The sequence below is a fragment of the Mytilus trossulus genome, chromosome 8, assembly GCF_036588685.1.
Source record: "Mytilus trossulus isolate FHL-02 chromosome 8, PNRI_Mtr1.1.1.hap1, whole genome shotgun sequence".
In the NCBI taxonomy this organism is placed as follows: Eukaryota; Metazoa; Mollusca; class Bivalvia; order Mytilida; family Mytilidae; genus Mytilus; species Mytilus trossulus.
The window spans coordinates 39,581,648-39,602,163 of NC_086380.1; the positions used below are offsets into that span (position 1 = coordinate 39,581,648).

The following is a 20,516-nucleotide window of genomic DNA, read 5'->3' on the forward strand; positions in this document are numbered from 1 at the left end:
CTATAGAAACGGGTTTAATCCACCATTTTCTACATTTGAAAATGCCTGTTCCAAGTCAGGAATATGACTGTTCTTGTCCATTCGTGTTTCATGCGTTTTGTATTTTTATTTTGCCATGTCATTATGGACTTTCCAAATTGATTTTTCTCTAAGTTCATTATTTTTGTGATTTTACTTTTTATTATATAAATTAAAATACAAACTTGTAAGCCAGCGAATCGGTATCCACTACAATGTTTTCTGCAGGATGCAAGTGTCAATTTTGGTAAATGCTGTAATCTGTGTTTCAAATGCCTGTCATAATATTGATCAAGGAAACAACCTATATACTCTGATTTCTCTACAACATATATATATAAAATGTTCCAGTCAACAATAGATAGTTTTAGACAAATATAATTGGCTTGAGCTGGTACTAAACACCTTGAACAAAAAATAGTTTTGCTGATTTAATTTTCTTTAAATTTTGACAAAATAACTACTTTGACAAAAGTATACAAATTTTGAAAAAAATTGAACCACACTTTCACGGAAATTTTTTATTGGATATATGTTGGACAAACACATATTTTGATCATAAGGAAGCGTAAATGTAATGTGGAACAGGATCTGCTAACCCTTCCGGCGCACCTAAGATCACCCCAGTTTTTTTGTGAGGTTGTGTTCCTAAGTCTTTAGTTTTCCAAGTTGTTTCTTCTGTCAATCTACGAGTTTGACTGTCCCTCATGTATCTTTCGTCCCTCTTTTTTTAATATTTTCTTTACAATAGAACGTGCTCAAAACGTTAAGCTGATTTTACAGAGTTATTTCCCTGTAGTGTTGTGTACGACCTTAACTTTATTATTATCTTATCTTACACTGAACGATCTGCGCTCTTGGCAAAATTTGTTTTTTACCGTAAGCGGACTTGGAACTAAAGCTTGCCAAATAGAAATTCTTCCACCAGTATTTTATTTCTACCGAAAGAGAAATTTTGTTTAAAACATCGTGAGAATTTGATGTCTCAAAGACTCGTTTAACAATGACACTCCGTAAATTTTATGGAAACCATTACAATTAGATTGATCGATGGTGTGTATGTCTAAAATAAGTAATGAAATTTTTACGACGTCTTAGATTGTTGATTAACATCTTCGTCATATGTCTGCTAAGAACCGAATGTGACCGATTCCGAATATGACTGTTTTACCTAGTGTGAATTTTGCTTTACGACGTGTATAGGTATTTTGTACATACAATGTTCCTTATACTGTTTCGATTAAAAAATGTGTTATCTCTAATCCGTGTTATCGTTTGTTGTCCAAGTAATTATAATTCTGCGGTTTGCATGTTGATTTAACTGTAGTGTTATTTGTTTGAGATTTTCTCTGTGGTTGGTGCTTTTGCGCGTGTTTGTGTTGTATTCCTTTCAAGAAGTGTTACAATGTTAGCGATAAACTATTTTTTTAATCTATTTGACAGTATGGTGGCCTCTGTTCTTAATTACGCTTCGGAAATATGGGGTTTCAATCGAGGTAAAGATGTTGAGATTATTCACAATCGTTTCTGTCGATATATTTTAAAAGTTGGCAAATCTGTCCCAATTTGTTTTTTATATGGAGAATTGGGCCATTTTCCTATGTACATTATGAGAAAATTTAGAATTTTGAAATATTGGTTGAATATCTTATGTAACAAAACACCTATTGTTTATGATGTTTATAAATTGTTACTTGATGATGCCAATAATGGCAAAAAAAACTGGGCTTCTAATGTACGTGACTTACTATTTGATAGTGGTCTCAATTATATATGGTATCAACAATCTGAACTACATACTACTGAATTTTTTTATGTAATTAAAAATAGAATTATAGATCAGTATATACAAAGCTGGTTATCATATGTAGAAAAGAGCGAAAAACTTAGTATTTATAAGGATATAAAGTTAGAATTTAGGTTTGAGGATTATTTAGATTTTTGTTATAATTCACACTTTTTAACTAAATTGCGAAGTGGTACATTTAAACTGAATATTGAAACAGGAAGATATACTGGCATGGCTAGAGAATTACGTTTATGTAGATGTTGTAATATGCAGTGTGTTGAAAACGAATACCACTTTTTACTAGTATGCCCTGCCTATAGATCAATTAGGCCTATATATTTGCCAAAATTCTATTGTTCTTGGCCAAACCTTACTAAATTACAGTATCTATTTAAATCAAAGTCTATTTTACATATTAAAAAATTGTGTAACTACATAAAATCTATGTGGTCAATCAGATCACATATTGTTACTTAATGTTATTTGCTTTCTTGTAATGATTTATATGTATTGTTCTCTGCTGTTTATCATTTGTCATGTTGTAAATATGTTTTTCGTTGCTATAGCATATATATGCTTTTTGCAATAAAGTATTCATTCATTCATTCATTCATTCAATACTGTCACGAAGCCGGAAGTTTGGCTTAGTTTAGTTTAAATGAAAATGAAGAACTTGGAATACAAACACTGATGAAGAGAAAATACAACATTGTGTATTGTATTTTATCAATCGAATATCCTCACTCGGGAAACTGAGACAAATATGTTATTTGTAATGGTATTTATCTAAACTGAAATGATTGAAAATATCTTAGTAGAATATGCTTAATAAGCGAATAATTATAATACAAATATTTCGACATTGTAGAGTTTACCGATAAGATGTCCAAAATATATGTACATGTATATTGCGATTCGTGCTATATAGTATGTAATGCCGTCTGAGTGTTAAACATTTGTCAGCTTAAAATTTAATTTTGACACTGTTTGTTTTAAATTTCTGACTCAAGTATAAATTTAAGTAAAGTTTATAGTTTCTGAATATTTTTAGATTCAATATTTTACTATTATTATTATTTTAAAGTCTCACCACATACAAACATAAAATGAGATTCACAGAAATAAACAAAACCTTTAAACATTTGCAATGTATTTATCAATCTTTAAAAAAGATAAATGAAAAACGTATAAGACACAATATATAAATATAAACAAATTTTTACCCATTTACATTCAAAATTTACAAAAAAGGACATGAATATAAAAAAGAAGATGTGGTATGATTGCCAATGAGACAACTGTCCACAAGTGACCAACATGACACATACAACTATAGGTCACCGTACGGCCTTCAGTAATGAGCAAAGGCCATACCGCATAGTCAGCTATAAAAGGTCCCGATATGACAATGTAAAACAATTCAAACGAGAAAACTTACGGCCTTATTTATACAAAAAAAATAATGAACGAAAAACAACTAATAGTATGTAACACATGAACAAACGACAACCACTGAATTACAGGCTCCTGACTTGGGACAGGCACATACATAAATAATGTTGCGGGGTTAAACATGTTAGCGGGATCCCTACCCTCCCCCTAATCTGTGACAGTGGTATAAGTGCAACATAAGAACGAACTATAAAAAATCAGTTGAAATAAGCTTAACTCATCAGATGGACAAAAAGATGGAGGGGAAGAGTGTATGGATTTTTTAAAACAAAATATTGTTTGGTTTCTTTTCAACAGAAGAACAAAATGCGACATTCATATCTTGTATGAAAAAAAATTGTTGTTGAAGTTTATCTTCAATAGTAGAGCTTCAAAACATGGCAAATGGTACACGCACCATGGAAAATGGAAAAATGGTCATTGAATTTTTAGAAGGTCTGTATCTGGGAGTACTATTATTATACTGTAAGTGTAATAGTCCCAAGATATATACACTATATATATAACCTATTTCTGTACACATGTCACTATATATCATTATTAAACATTTTATATATATACACCGAAATAAAAAGTAACAAATGGTAATTTTTATCTGTCTTCAAACCACCATACAGCTTTAAAAGAAATTGAGAAGCAGCGAATTGTAGAATATTTAGCACTCTTATTTTTGTTTGTATTTACAATATTCATATAAAATATCATGAAAAAGATATTAAAACAGATGACAATAAGCAGGGGTGGATACAAAATCTTAAATGTCCGGTGGTGTGGTGGGGGTCACCCGTCAACGGAAATTATATAATTAATTCAGAGATGTAAATATGCAAGTGTAGCTGGTTATAGGGAAGGGGTGTCAGAGTATAGTTTCAATTAGTCTATTTCATTAAAAAAAATCACCGTGCCATTCTATTCTTTATTATTTTGCCTATTTTATTCGTCCTAAACAAGCATGGAATATTTGTAACTGGGCGTTAAGCAACCATGAATTATTTAATCTATTCTTTATATTTTTCATCGCTTTATTCTGTAATTTAAAGTGCTTATCCCATTATCATCTTTATTTCTGTAAACCCTATTTATTTATACATAAATGGTGATCCTTTCAGAGCCTCATATATGGACATGGACATGGTATTTGGAACAGGAAAAATATATTGTCGTATATTACATAAATTGAAAATGGAAATGGGGAATGTGTCAAAGAGACAAAAACCGATGGCCTAGGCCTACGATGGGTCTTCAATGTGGCAAGAACTCCTGCGTATATATACATGCATTACTGTATGCATATGTTTGGACTTATAGATGCATATACTTGTACAAGTCCCAGATTGTGATATCAAGTATTTCTTATAAAAATACAAGAGCATTTTATTGAAAATTATATACAAGACAATGCCAATCTAATCTTTTTTTCTTTTTTGTTGAAGAGGGGAAGGGGAGAGTGTCAGGATTTTTTAAAACAAAACATTTGTTGGTTTCTTTTCAACATGAAAACAAAATGCGACATTGAGTTTTAAAAACAGATCTTGTAAGAAGAAAAAGTTTGTTGTTAAATAAATTCACAAAAGGGATAGCTTCGAAATATAATAAAATGCAAGAAATTGTAATGCGAGAATTGTATTATAAAGACATGCATATCTGTACTACTTGCCACTAAACACTGACGAACCATATTACATATTTCAAAAGTTAGAATTGAATACAACGTTCAATCCTAGGATTACGTTGGATAAAAACTGCAGTTTTCATTTGTATACATGCAAAACAAAATTCTTGATAAAGGGGTCTAAATACAGCACAGAATAAAAAACATTTTTCAAAAGACAAAAAAAAGGTGAAATAGTGTATTTTTCACAAAAAAACAATATACGGATGAATAGATAAATTTAATAAATTGCAATCACTTAAACACGAGGCACCATTATATACTTATAAAACAGCTCAAATTTGATTTTGTTAACTCGGAAAAAAACAATATAGTTTATCCTATTGAAACATGAAAGCGGACCCCATTGAGAACACCTTTGATTGAAAGATTGTAAGTCTTCTGACCAATGAAATGCTTTGGATTTAGATCGCGGACCTCAACAAGAACACCTAGATCGATCACTATATATACATTAGACCGTCGAAAAGATAGCGAGAATTCCAGACTTGTTCTTTTTCTTTTAGTTCAAACAAGGTTACAATATGACAAAGATGTAATCAAATTCATAAAAACATGTAATAACAATTGTGGTTAAAAATATGCATTTTATGTACATGTTTTGGTTTGAATTTGTTTATTCAAGGCTCGAGAGAACAGCTGGTCTCTAAAGCCTACCACAGTAGTGGTAGATATTCACAGGTTTTATTTTTTTACTTAAAAACACACTTTTATTTATACATCTAACAATGTGTCTGTTTTTAAACGAGTTTAGACTTAGTGTATTTATGTCGCTGATAATACTTGTAATCATTTATTCATTTAGGCTTAATGAAGATCTACATTAATTAACGAATGAATATAAGGAGATGTGGTATGCTTGCCAATAATTTAATTAACCGTACACGTGGAATACCGTATGGTAGTGTTTTGGTTTAACATTGTAAGCAGTTCCGATAGTAAATTGACAAATATTCTATATAGATATATTTATAAACTCAACGTAGAAAGTGGATTTACTTTCGAATGGTTGATTTGCATAAAAAAATATCTTGAATAGATATGGATTTTCAAATGTTTGGTTCAATCAGAGTAACTAATGTTTTAATCCAAAAGGGTTCAAGTTGAGCATTAAACAGAGATTTTAACCAATTTCAGCAGACTTAGAAATCAAAAATGAAAAATTCTACAAAAGCATTAATGTTACAAACTGTTTAAAGAAAACTTTGAATTTGAAGAATATCGAGACTTGTTCTCTGCTGGTGGACTATTAGTCCCCGAGGGTATCACCAGCCCAGTAGCCAGTACTTCGATACTGGCATGAAAATACGGATTTTTTGTGTTTTTAAATTTGCTGTTAGAAAATCTTATAAGTTATTATAAATTAAGGAATGTATCTCCCTCATGCAAAGCTCTGATTCCTTTCACGGATTTGGCTATACTTTTTTGACCTTTTGGATTATTAGCTCTTCATCTTTTATATAAGCTTTGGATTTTAAAATATTTTGGCCACGAGCATCACTGAAGAGACATGTATTGTCGAAATGCGCATCTGGTGCAAGAAAATTGGTACCGTTAATGTAATTGTTACCTTAAAAATATTAAATAACGTTATGTAGGTTTAGTCGTAGAATTATTAGAAAGGAAAGATTCTGTGTACTTTTTAACACTCGAGAGACTTTCACTATATTCTAAACTGTACAGCTCTAACAGAAAGTAAATAGCTCTTCTTAAACCTTACTATGTAAACCGAGTAAATGTTTGAAATTCTTCACTTTATTTATTTCCTAAAATATTTGTGTTTTGAAAAAATTGTGTAAATTAATTAGAATTATTAATATAGAAGTATGTTCAGGTTGATAACCAATCTCTCATTCTTGTTGCTCGTTTTGTACAAACGTGTCATGCGCAAAATCTGTATGTTATTATATGTAAAATTATCTTTCTTTGTACCGTTAGCTTGGTTTTATGAGAAATAAAGAATCTTTGGCCGGTTTCACGAAGCTATCCTAAGACCTGCCGTAAGACATATCACAGGACATGTCTTATGATCCTCTTCTGACTATCCTAGGACATATCTCAAACCTCGTCTCGAAACTGTCTTAGGATGATCTTAGCAAAGATATCATAAACCTGTCGCAAGTTTTTATTTTCACAATATAAACATTGATGTAGGCGAACATTCATGTAAATATACTGAGCCAAAAAAGTTTAGCAACAAAAATTTGAAATTTTATTTTATTACAAAATTGTAACAACCATGACAACATATGATTTTAATAATACAAAAATGAAATTATTACATGTCAGAAGCAAAATGAATGTTTATCACTCACATTCATTATGATTTTCTTTGTATGGAGCGCTGGAGGGTCAAAATGCGAAAATGAGTATAGTGTTATTCAAAATCAATTTCTCGGCCATGCCCTAAATGCATAAATGAAAGTTTGGCAGGCGCACTACTCTTGTGGCCGGAAAAAAACTTGTCATGTGTTGTTGTAAGCGAAAGTAGCGCTCCTCCCTTGACGATAGTTTTTCTTGGTCTACGGCATATCGACCTATCCCGTGCAGTTGCAATTTGTCGATATCTGTTTGTTAGTCTCTAAACTGTTGACTTATGCACATTTAATCAAGCCTCGACATTAGAAACACTCAAACGGGCATCAACCATTTCAATAGCCTTCTGGCGGTCATTTTTGGGGAGGCCAGCTTAACGCCACATGCAATTTTTTCAAACTTTTTTGTGTTTTTCTTACCAATGGTGTGTTTCTGAACGTTAGTGAAAAAAGAAATTTAAATTTTGTCTTAAAATTACAGGAACAGAAGACAAAACATCAATTACACGTGGAAAGCTAAAATGGCGCGAAATAAATCATCCAGAAAAAAAGTAAGACTGTTAAAAATTACAGGTAAAACTAAGGATTATATCAATGATGTTTAAAAAAAAATAGTTGCAGAAAGAACAACAAAAAAATTGAAAAATAAAGTGTTGCTAAACTTTTTTGGCTCAGTATAGTATGCCTTTCCGATAAATTACTAAACGGTATTGCTTAATATCCAATAATTAGATAATTTGCCAAATCAATATAAAAAAAGTTTAATGTATAAAAATAATACACCAATATACACAAACAAACTCAAATGGAAATAAAAAAAATACTTTATTCGTACACGTGAGTTGAATTCAATTTGTCAGTATATCGGTTGTATTAAGCATGTTAAGGTTAAAGTATAAACTCGTGCATTCCTGCTATAAATACATCAAATGTTTATTGTTGATAAATTATTCTGAAAATCCGTCAACGTAAAAATATTGCAGTTATGAGCAGGAAAAGGAGTCCAAATTTCACTGAATCAGGGCTACAAGTTCAACTGGATGCCGTAGAAAAGAACAAGTCAGTTATATTCAGTTAGCTTTCCAATGTAACAACAAATAGTGCTAAAAAGAAGATTTGGGGGGAAATATGCAGTACAATAGATACAACCAACCACACTGACCATACACGTACGGTAGAGGAGATAAGAAAGAAGTGGACGACCTACATGAGCAGTACAAAGAAGGCTGTTTTAAGTAACCGTCGCGAGGCACGTAAGACGTGCGGCGGGCGTCCACCAGAGGAATTGACTCCACTACAAGATAAAGTTGTCGGTATCATTAGAGAAACACCAATAGAAGGGGGTACCGACACAGGATCTGTACCATCTGTTGATGGAAGTGAACCCGATGTCTTGGAGTTCACTTTCCCTACCTGTCCAAATTTTCGAAGGAGTTCAGATTCGTCTATTGAAAACGGAAGTTTCTTTATAAAAATAATAAGATGGGGCGCATCCAAGGGGCTAGATTTCTGAGGATTAGACCCCCTTTTTTGACTCATAATGCTGCTTTTATTTTATATTGTGTATGTTTTTTAAATACGACTTGCACGCACGATTTGCAACCTCTTTTTAAAATGGTTGGGAAAACCCAAGAAAGGCCAATGTGACAACTCACCATTTAATAAAAATGTTCATTAATGTACTAACGCAATTATGTGTTGCGGGACGACGACGACCGTTAATGCGGCGCTAAGTGAGCTATCATTTAATTTTAGAACAGGGAGGGGTTTGGCGATGAGGTGATGATGAATAATTGTTTCTTGTCTTTTTTTTAAACTGTTATCTATGTCCTGTCTTTTTAAATTTGCACTCTTTTCGGTCCTTCCTTTTTTTTGCCCTAATGCTCAACCGGCATTGTTTAACGCAAAACTCCTGTCCTACTAGCGGCGGATTTAAGAGGGTCCGGTGGTAAGACCTCCCCCCTTTGACGATCAATGCATTTTAATGGGGATATATTGTTGAAAACCCCTCTTTAACTGTGTTGGGTACCCTCCTCTTGAAATATCAAATGTTCAAATTTAAGGTGTAATAACACCACATCATGGTACGTCACATTCGGTTGTATACGAAAGTATGTCTGAAAAAATATTCCATTGAATTTGACAGTTGAATAAAATTAACCCTGCATTTCAATACACTTAATTTTTTCTGAGTCATAAACATGTATGTTGGGTGTCTGAAAGTATCATTCCTTTTTGATTTGATGGTCTTTTAAAAATATTTTGGAAAGTTAAGGTAACATAGTTACCAAAGCAAGTAACCAGTAAATAACAGTGTAAAATTGGGTTGTTTACTTCCGGTGATTGTTACTTTCTAATATGCAATGAAATGTAATGTGAAATGTTCACTGTAGCACTGGAAAGGATTAAACTTTATACATGCAAAGTATTTCTTTTGTTGAAATGAGGGTAAATACTGTAATTTTTTTTTTAAAAGTGCCAATTTAACAAAGACTAATGGGGGGAAATCAATGGTGGTATTACACCTTAACAAAGATCTATAAAGGACTACAGAATAACGCGAGACTTATGACAAATACATGAAAAAACAATCGCTGCTTAACCGTTTAACGTATGTATACACTATAGTACCACCCTTTATTTTTACTCCATTCAGATGAAATACAAAGTCCAGTGCCTAATTGTTCATGATTAGAGACACGCACATTGTCACATCACCGGTAATTCTTGAAACACTCGCTATTGAAATGTTGTGTACGTCGGCATTGGCCAGCTAAAAACTTCCAGTTGCAAAAAATCTAAATGCAACCATGACTTGTAAAGAGACAGGGAAAGCGCGAGATCTCCTCGTTAGCTTTTGAAGATCGAATTCAAACATTCTGCACATATCCATTATCATAGGACGTGATAGTCTGTATTTTCTTACTATATCTGTGTCATCTACGTAATCCAAAGGAGTGTCAGGGTATCGGAAAATCCGGTTTCTGCGTATGTTTTGATTTTGTCTTCCGAGGTGTATGAAAACTACAGCTGCCATATTTGTTTACAACTCATGTTAGGACATCGTAACAAATTCTATTTGTTTACTCGGACATCGTAGACTCAAAAATTGATTGTTTATCATATTGGACTTCATATTGTGTAATGAATTGAAACAAGAACGCGGACATCGATGAGAACACCTAGATTAAAAGTTTGGAAACGATGCGACCAATGAAATTTATTTTACTATGTAACTCGAACTTCACTTAGATTAAATATATTATTTATACGACGATTAGTTTTAATTTAGAAATTTCCGCTAAAATAAAGTTAATGAAATTATATGAGAGCAACAATGCAGAATTGTTTTTTTAACAATGTTTATCTTCATTTCAATTTGGTTAGTCGACTTATATTAAATGCCCCAATTGTAAATATATGTTTTCTTTTAAATGCATTAAAAGGCGTGAGAGAAAACGACTAATAGCCAGTCTAGGCCGTTAAACTTAAAGTCATATGAAACGAGTGAGTGGTGAAAAATAATGTTTGTCCAATTCTTGAACCAATGCATGTATACATCATAAACTTAGTCCTCTGTGCACGATTTTATCATTATTTTCGCAAATATATCATATAATCGTCAAATTTTTTTCTCTCTGTTTGTTATGATTTTACAAATATGGCTGCTCATTAAATGCCGTGTTTTGAAGCCGAGATTAACCGATTGTCACCTTATAGTAAACAAATCACAAAAAGCATGGCTATTGAGCACGTGTTTAACATGTATAATCAGATATTTGTTTATTGCATTGACAGATCCATGCGTATTGTGGTCACCTAATTTTTACGAGGAGGGGTACGCTCGGGTCACTATGCATACGGAAAATATATCGGCGAATTGCTTACTTCCAGCAAGCAATTAAAAAGAAGTAAACTTTTTCTTAATTTGAACAAATTAAAGAATTTTCCTCAGAAAAAAGTATATGTACATAAGTTGTATGATGAAAACTATCCATTTAGTTATAAAAACCCTATGCATATTTTTTTTTTAAATTTGAGGTTTCTTATGACTTTAAATCAACCTACCTATCGTTATCGCATACTGAAATTTATCTAATATATACAGAATACATGTTCATTTATTGCAAGTACGTCACGGTGCATGACAGCATAATAATCTCTTTACAAAATCGTAAAATATTTTTGTTTGATATTTGCTTCTCTTCCACAATGAACGACCGTTTTGCGCCAGTGACCGTTATTACAATTTAAATTAACTCATCATAGATACCAGAACTAAATTTAGTTTAAACGCCAGACGCGCGTTTCGTCTACAAATGACCCATCAGTAACACTCGAATCTATTAAAGTTAAATAGGCCAAATAATGTACGAAGGTGAAGAGCATTGAGGACCAAAATTCCTAAAAGTTTTGCCAAATATAGCTAAGGTAATCTATGCCTGAGGTAGAAAAGCCTTAGTATTTCAAAAAATTCTAAAATTTGTAAATAGTAAATTTATAAAATATAACCATATTCATGTCAGCACAAACACAGTTTTAACAATTCATTGAGCTGCTACTTCATTTAGAATTTTGAGCAAGACTACTACTGTTTATCAAATTCAACAAATGTCAACATTATCTATATCAATTTTATTATTCAACAAAACATTGTTTTTCATTGTCAGCTTTTCAACATTTCAATATACAGCTAGGAAATGAATATGTGTTGTTTACGGAAAATATAAGATACATCGATTTAAATCATGTACACAATAAATGATTTCTGTGTAGTTTTCCGTGTCTTCATTAAATCAGAGACATATTATACAAGCATGTGACTATACTAAGACTATACGCATTTAACGTAAGTCAATAATCACGGCTGGTAATCTACACACGTAGAACATTTGGTTCTGCATTGAAAACCGTGAGATGATTTTCCGGTTGTGCTTGAGTGGAGTAATTGTCATCGCTTCAAAAGGTATGTACCTTTCTAAATCTCAATTTTCTTTTTCAACTGATCAAAACATGGAAAATCGGAGAATGCTATCCTGTGGTGAATACTTTAACGAAGAGATGCATGTATCATTTACTGTTGTACGTAGAGTTGAAATCCTACAAAACAGAAATTGCCTAACAAAGTGACATTTCAATTATAAATGGTTCTATTTACAGACCTACAAGTTGAAATTAGTTGTTTATTTGGTCAATGGGTATGAATGTTGTCTTTGGCGGCGTGTATGCTGTCCGGTGTTGATAGACTTCTTAATAATTATAAAATCTACATTTTTTCATTAAGTTATTGCGTGAGGGGATCGGTTCTGATTGAGGACATCGTGAATGATTGAGGGGAAGTACAAACATTTTGTTTTAATCTTTAACTTTGTGACTTTTGTTGACTTATTAAATGTGATCAATGCTGATTAAAAAGCACAGATTTATCCTTATACTTTAATAGATGTAAACTGATCAATATTTATTGTTTGTTCAATTTCAGAAAATGCCATTGTTCAAAGGAAAACAGGACTGAAATTGACTCTACAAAAACTCATGGAGATACAAGTTATCCCCGCCCTCTAAGCGAACTAAACTCTCTAGGAGGAGACCTGTCGTCAATTATACGTTACAGAGATCTCAACATATATCTTAGAAAATTATATCGCCGATGAAAACTTCGACACCTATTAGACGAAATCTGTTCACCTAAAATCACGAAATATTCGAAACAACAAAGGCAGATATACAGAATTTATCATTCAGCAACATCGATGAAAGCCAAGCTAATCTCGAGAAAGACCATGAGGAAGATCATGTATTAGACAACGAAGAAGACATAGAAAAAGACTAACAAGAAGACATAGAAGAAGACTTACAAGAGGACTATTAGAAGAAATAGAGGAAGACCACATGAAATACCTTGAGGAAGAATATAAAGTTTTTCATAGTGCTTTAGCTAAACTCTCAGACGTAGGGAAAAGTAAAAACATTGCATTCAACCTGTTTTTTGACATTGTTGAGTGGTTTGAAAAGGACGAATCTAGACGAATTAGATAATTCTTCTCTGCAGTTTCTTTTGAGGGTTAGGGAGACAGTTGTTTGGAGGTCGCTTTATTCGATTCATGTCTGGTCCAAAAAAAAGAAGGTGATGATTTATCAGGAAGTTCATCACCTTTGTCTCCGTTGAAATCTAGAGTAAATTGTGCATGTCCAAACGAAAACATTTTAAGGGGAATCAATCCATTAGTGTCAGACTTTCCGTCAGTGTATAGTCCTGGATTAATATATTCAATGATTAACATAAAGGCCGAACAAAATGCAGAACAAACGTCCTATGTACTTATGTTTGATGTTAAAAAGTTAGGAAAGGGGTGATGTAGATCTTCTTGGCTTTGAGGATGGACAGTCATTACAAGATAGATAGAAAATCCATGACAATGAAATAAAAGCGATTTCAAAGCGCGTAGAATTATTCAGGAACATAAATAGGATAGACCCATTTGTAAAGAACACACAGTTACATGAAAGACAGAGTGTTTTTGACCTCAAGAAATGTTTTGAAATAATATCCGCCAATATCCGGAACTATGAGAATTCAAGAAACGCAAAGATGGTATGCTTAGACGATTGAAAGATCTTGCATCAACAAATGTTACAAAAATGTCATCATATGTGTATGCCACAGATCTTTGCAGGACAGTTCTATACAAGGTCGACAATTGTTTGTCAACCTTGTTGGAGGTTCAGTGGATTATATGCAAAGCTGGTTCGGTCTTAAACAATGCTGAACATGTGTTTGCAAAAGGTAACATTGTTAATGTAAATTAAAGTTGCAAGGAAACGTTCGCTTTCTTCAATCGCCAGATTAAATAAAAGAAAGCTTAAATGTTACTGTCGTTCCAACTCACCTGACAAAGCAGCATAGCCAAGAATGGATAGATGTGCGACGAAAAGCAAAAGTAACTTGGAGCACAATATATGCTGCTATCGGATGTGATCTTTAAAAAAAAACAAAAAAACATTTCGACAAAGTTATCAGTGGTGTTGAAGCAGACGAACAAAATGCAATGCGTCACGGCACCCAATCCGAAATACACGAAATTGCTTCTCTTTCTAGCGTAATTGTGCCATTTCTCTTTCCTGACATGATATTTCATGTAGAAGGTTATTACATTTATAATGATATGGTCGCATCTCCTGACGGAAGTATAAGGTTTGCAGCTGGTATTGAGTTGGCTTTTGAAGGGAAAGCCCCGATTGGCAATATCTACACGACGCCTGTTCACTATAAAATCCAAACTAGGTACATCATAACAAAAAGCAATGTCTGCAAAATCTGGAACATTGCATTTATCAAGGTCAACAGAAAGTACTACTGTGTTTATTTTTCCTGAAGATGATGGTATCTGTAGAAAGGTTGTAGACGTGATAGACTTTCTGTATAATGTTCGTGTACCGAAACGCCCAACTCCCATTTCAAAAGAAGCAAAGACAATCATAGAAGACATTGGAAATTATGTTAACAAGTGTGTTTTTCTTGGAGAATTTCCGTCAGTCAGAGGCTTTAATACAAATGCTACTTAGTAATCAGCAAAACAGGACAGATGAAAATACAATCTTAACATATGACGACGTAGTGAGAACAATGATGAAAGCAAATAAATGTCTTGTCCATATGTATGAACTGCAGAGAAACTATGCGTCTCAAGTTGTCGTGTTTTTGAGGGCAGATTTAAACAAAATGTGGAAGCCGGAAGAACCTCATGCAGTGCCAATTCTGTATTTGTCGTGGCTATAGTTTATCTATGGACATTGCAAGAAGAATCATGGACTATTGTAAGCAGTCATGTCGGGATAAAGGTCTAGATGTTGTTGTTTCGTCATCAGATGGAGAATTTCTACCATTAAGGGTTCGCTCGAAAAATGGAATGCCCCTAACTCTTCATCAGTTGAATAACGCAGTTTGGACGGAAGTATGCAAACTACAAAAAACAGAAATTGTGCAAATGTTCCGCAAATTGAACACAAAATGTATGTTTCCAAAAGTAGGTTAATGTATAAGTGTAATATCTGAAAATATTGATGAGGCAAAGACAGCAACACCTGTAAATGGTTGGAAAACAGGAAAAAAGAACACCGAAATCTCTAATGTTTCAGACAATTGTTCAAATGATATTACAATTGAACAGATTTCCTCTCAGAATGCATCTGATGATGATGGTGACACTGTTATGTTACACGAAGAGGTTATTGAAAGGACTTTGCAAATGCAAGTTGAAACTGATGTTGTTAACAACCAGCACCAGGGAAGAGAAACGAGAATAGAAGACTTTGACACAAGTGATCTTTTTGAAACAGAAAATGACGAAACAGTTCAATATAATGGTGGGTTGGATTATAACCCAGACTCAACAATATTAAACGAATCAGAAAGCGGTCCTTATGGCAATGAGGCAAATGCGGGTGTAAATTTTCGCTTATTTTCGCGGATAGAAGAAAATCGCCAAAATAAATTCCGCGAAATTAAAGGTGTACATGCAAAGGTATTAATAAAAGTTTTCATCCGCCAAAATAATAACCGCTAAAATATTTCGTATACCTTGTTCAATGAAAATCGCGAAATTTTACACCCGCGGAAATAACCCGCTATACGGTAATACTCCTTTAATTTGTAACTGTGAATCGTTGAAGTGTATTTATAATCCCTATGGCCATGTTATTACAGGGTACCTCAATATCGTCAAAAACAGTGAAGGTAAACATTTTTTTTTAAAGGACCAAAATATCGTCCCCCACCTAAAAAAAACAGTATCGTTAGGTCACAAATGGCACTCTTTCCTCGCTTTGTAAAAAATGGTGTAAACCAGAAAATCTGATTAAAAGAAAATCCATTGACTCTAAGCTTATTGAAATACGTCAATGAATGCTGTGAATTTTCGAATATCACATATTGAAAATAATTCAGAAATAAAAAAAATTTAAATACACAATACACCTATTTCAAGAATACAAAATAAACTGCAACGACTTACAAAGCGGTTTGTGTTTTTACCTGTCAACTCTGGTTGTGGTGTGCCGTAAATACTACACGGAAGTTCTTAAAAATGATTTTTTTAAATTCCTCTACATTCAAGTACGTGTGACTTACAGAGAGTCATATAGTTACCAAACATCATAACTACACCACAGATTAAGGCCTCTTCTTGATATTTGCTATCCATATACTATGTATTGGTTCCCTAAACTTCACAAAAAAGCTGTAAATAAACTCGTCATAGATACCAGGAATAAATGTTGTATATACTTAAAATATCGTCTCGACTCAGTCTCAAGTGAATGTTTACAACTTATCATTCAGTGCTTTAATCTAGTTCCTACTATCAAGGTGTAATACCACCAAATCATGGTACGTCATTTCCGGTTGTATACAAAAATAGGCCGACAAAATATTACCATGAATTTGACAGTTGTAAGTGATTAGTCCTACATATTATTGCGGTAAAACATTTTTTGTGTCATAAACATGTCTTGGTATTTCAGAGCATCATTATTTTTTTATGTTTTTTTATAGAATATTTTGAAAATTTGAGTTAACATGGTTACTAAAACTTGTACACAGGTTAAATAAGTGTCGAAATTTGATTGGTTAACTTCCGGTGATTGTTATTTTCTTATATGCAATGAAGTGTCGTGTGATTTTTTTTCTATAGTACTGGACAGGTTGAAACTTTACCTAGGTCAAGTATTTCTTTATTTGAAACAAAGATAAATTCTGCACAATTTTTTGAATTTTGCAAATTTATAGCAAAGACTTAAGGGAAAGATCATTGGTGGCATCACACCTCAAAGAACTTTTGTAATAAAATATATAAAAATAGTGAAATTAACTATAATTTAGGTATGGTTAACAAGTTTTTATGCTACACTTCCACACAAATCTTGTAAAACAACAGTTTTCATATTTAGTTAAAGTGTCGTTTGGTAAATCTGAATGCAAATTAATTTGCTGCTACTCATTTAAAGCCTTATTTTCAATAAAAAGGTAAATATGCCAGATATATTTACTGGAAGTGTGATAAAATGAGTACAGCTGTTAATTTTCTCCTTGATAATATTTGTGTACGTTTCGGCAACAACGTTTACAGACAGATTAAGGTATTCCTATGGGCACCAATTGCGCCCTTTAATATCAGAATTGCTTTTGTACTGTTATGAATAACAGTTTATGAACAAACTCAGACCCGTCTATAGTGTATTGAATTGATTAATTCAAAAACATTTACTGTTATCTTGATGATATTTTTTTTCGTTACATAATCAAAGATTTTCTACATGTACTGCCAAAACAAACTTACTTTGAATGAATAAATGTAAACGATAAAAATTGTCTTTTCCTAGGTTTAGATATTTCAGTCTTAACCGGGAATCTCCAAATTAAGGGACAAATTTTCGTTACCTTTTTGTAATTTTCATTTTTTTTATGCTGGTGATATTCCTTTGGCATCATCTTATGGAGGTCTTATTAAAACTCGTTCGCTATGTCCTTTTCTATTGTGACGTTTTAGTTTTTAACGAACGTAATCTTTGTACTACTAGTAAATTATTACGTCATGGATTTCGTGAACACAAATTACTTTTAATAAATTCTTCCATAGTATAAAATTGGGGTTTGAAGTTCGATTGTACGTATTTTTTTGGCAAATGCAATTACACACACTAGTTATTACTGTGATGGTGATTACCGTGCCTGGAAATTTAGAAACGACCTTGGTAATCACTTGGAAGACTAGTTTATTATTTTAATGAAATTTTTAAAGTCTTAATAAGATGCATTAATGCGCAATGCTTACAAAAACGTGATATTTACTTTTAAGCGTAAGCTAATTTAAGTTATACGTGCGTTTGGATATTTCGAACTCTTTCATGTCATACATGTAAGATCTTGCTGTTTTAACTAATATTTAAAACGAACTTACCGAATGGTATACAAATTGGCAGACCACCGTACACGATTACACATGCATCTTTTAAACATGGGTTCGGCCAACAAGCGTCTTGATCCTACAAAAATAATTTATTGTGTTAAATGAACGAAATCCATTTTTTATAAGATAACGTGGTGTTTTTTTTTACAGCAATGATGTGTGTATTGTATGATTCCATTCTCTAATATATACTTCCGGAGCACCTGAGATCACCCCTAGTTTTCGGTGGGGTTCGTGTTGTTTATTCTTTAGTTTTCTATGTTGTGTCATGTGTACTATTGTGTTTCTGTTTGTCTTTTTCATATTTAGCCATGGCGTTGTCAGTTTGTTTTAGATTTACGAGTTTGACTATCCCTTTGATATCTTTCGTCCCTCTTTTATATACAATATATAATACGCTATCTTTAATATTTCGATCTTGGTTTTTTTTCTTCACAATTTGCATGCAATTCATCCCAATGATTTGCCTAGTTTATACATTAATTATTTCTCTTAATAATATCAACAAATAACTTTATGTGCCCCATGGTTGTCTAATAGTTTGATTATCTATGCATTTTGAACAAAATTATAGCAGTAATTGTTTAAATTTCGTTGCCTATGATAATCTTGAATGTAATGGCATGAACCTGCATCTGTTCTTAATTTGTCAAAATGTAGTAGCATCGCTATCTATCATAGACATCTGCTCGAAAGTATTCTTGGAGCCGTCTTAAAGTAGCTTTGAGATGTAAGCTTTTGCAACTAGTTGCAAGCTTATAGTGACTTTTGCGACAATTTTAAGGGCATACGATACAGTTTTAAACCTGTATTTACAAGTTAATGAAATTTTGCATATAGGCAATTTGTTCCTGATTAAATAAAAGATGTAATAAAAAATACACCTTCATTTACTACTTTTTGAGTAAAATGCGGTCGAAATGTTGTATATTTGCTCAAAATTCAGATTTGTTTTAAAAGATAAACACAAATTGATTTTTGTTAAATAATCAGTAATTTCTGTATTTTATAAGTATAAAAAATTATGCAATTTATATTCCGAAATAACTCTATATATATCAAATGTTCTTGAATAGAGAAAAAAACGTCAAAAAAATTGCGCTATTTACAGTTTTATAAAATTTGGGTCACATAATCTCCTTACAAAATGAAACAAATTGCTGTTTAAAAAAATAGGGGTCCATGCGCTCGTTAATAATGAATAATAATGAACCGACGCGTTTAATTTAAAATGTGCCGAACTCTTCTCGTTTTGCAACATAATTCAGAAATTTAAGGTTATTTGTGTTGAATATAAATCTGAAAATTGAGCGTAATTTGGGTCACTTTATAATTCCGTCATAGTAAGAACTGTAAATTCGTTTGGGATACTACTGGGATAACATATGCTACCAATATAACATTAACTTGCTGAAAAGAAATCATTTTTAAATAAGATACCGACTAACAGATTACTATACTATTTAATCCCAGCTGACCAAATCATACAAACCGTTATTTTTGAATTAAATAAAAAAGAGTGACGGCAAAAAACATATCTTGTCAATAGGGACCGGTTTAAACAAAGAATTAAAACTATATATCCAGACTAAATGATAAGTAAAACATATGTATTCAATTGTTTTCTCCGTTTATTTTGGGCCCATAGTGGCTAGGAACTATATTATATAGAATAATGGTCAAACACTTCAACTCTAGGGTGAGCTGATGAAGTGAATAAAAAAACGAAAATGCCATTATTTATTTTTTGGGCATTTTTTTCTTAACACTTTATTTCTTTGGAATGCATTGCGGTATTTTCTCTGACAATTTATTCATAAAAAGAAAATAAGATCTTGATCACTTTATAAAGACATTTAGTTATTATATAAGTACTTACAATTGTCCATGTTGACATGTTGGAGTACATGTAATGTTCCTGGTCTTTCGGTATGACTGATTGAGTCGAGTTAAGAAGTTCGCAGTACATAAGACTTTTTACGAAGTTGAATGAATTACATCCTACGGTCCTAATGCATCTTGATTTGCACATTTGTGGACCAATATTATAAAATACATTCAGTATTGGCGATTCAAGGTACTGACCGCCGTGAAATATGGCACCAAGTTCATATATCAATATACAATTTCCAATCTGCATTTTCCTAAAACAAATAAAATTACATTGTATATCCCCTTAATATCAAGTAATCGATATGAATGTATATAAAGGATACAACAAAATCACGATGCAATACCTTATAGGGTTGTTGCCTCTTTGACATATTCCCCATTTTTATTCTATATTATATATATAGTTTTTG

The 20,516-nt window shown here is 32.4% G+C and overlaps 1 long non-coding RNA gene across 1 annotated transcript; it reads right to left on the bottom strand.

Moving 5' to 3' along the window:
- Positions 1–223: 223 nt before the first annotated feature.
- Positions 224–20,282, bottom strand: LOC134681911 (uncharacterized). Its single transcript, XR_010100717.1, has 3 exons — positions 20,093–20,282; positions 18,205–18,289; positions 224–340 (listed from the first exon to the last, which is right to left on the bottom strand). It is a non-coding gene; the product is annotated as an uncharacterized LOC134681911 (long non-coding RNA).
- Positions 20,283–20,516: the final 234 nt, after the last annotated feature.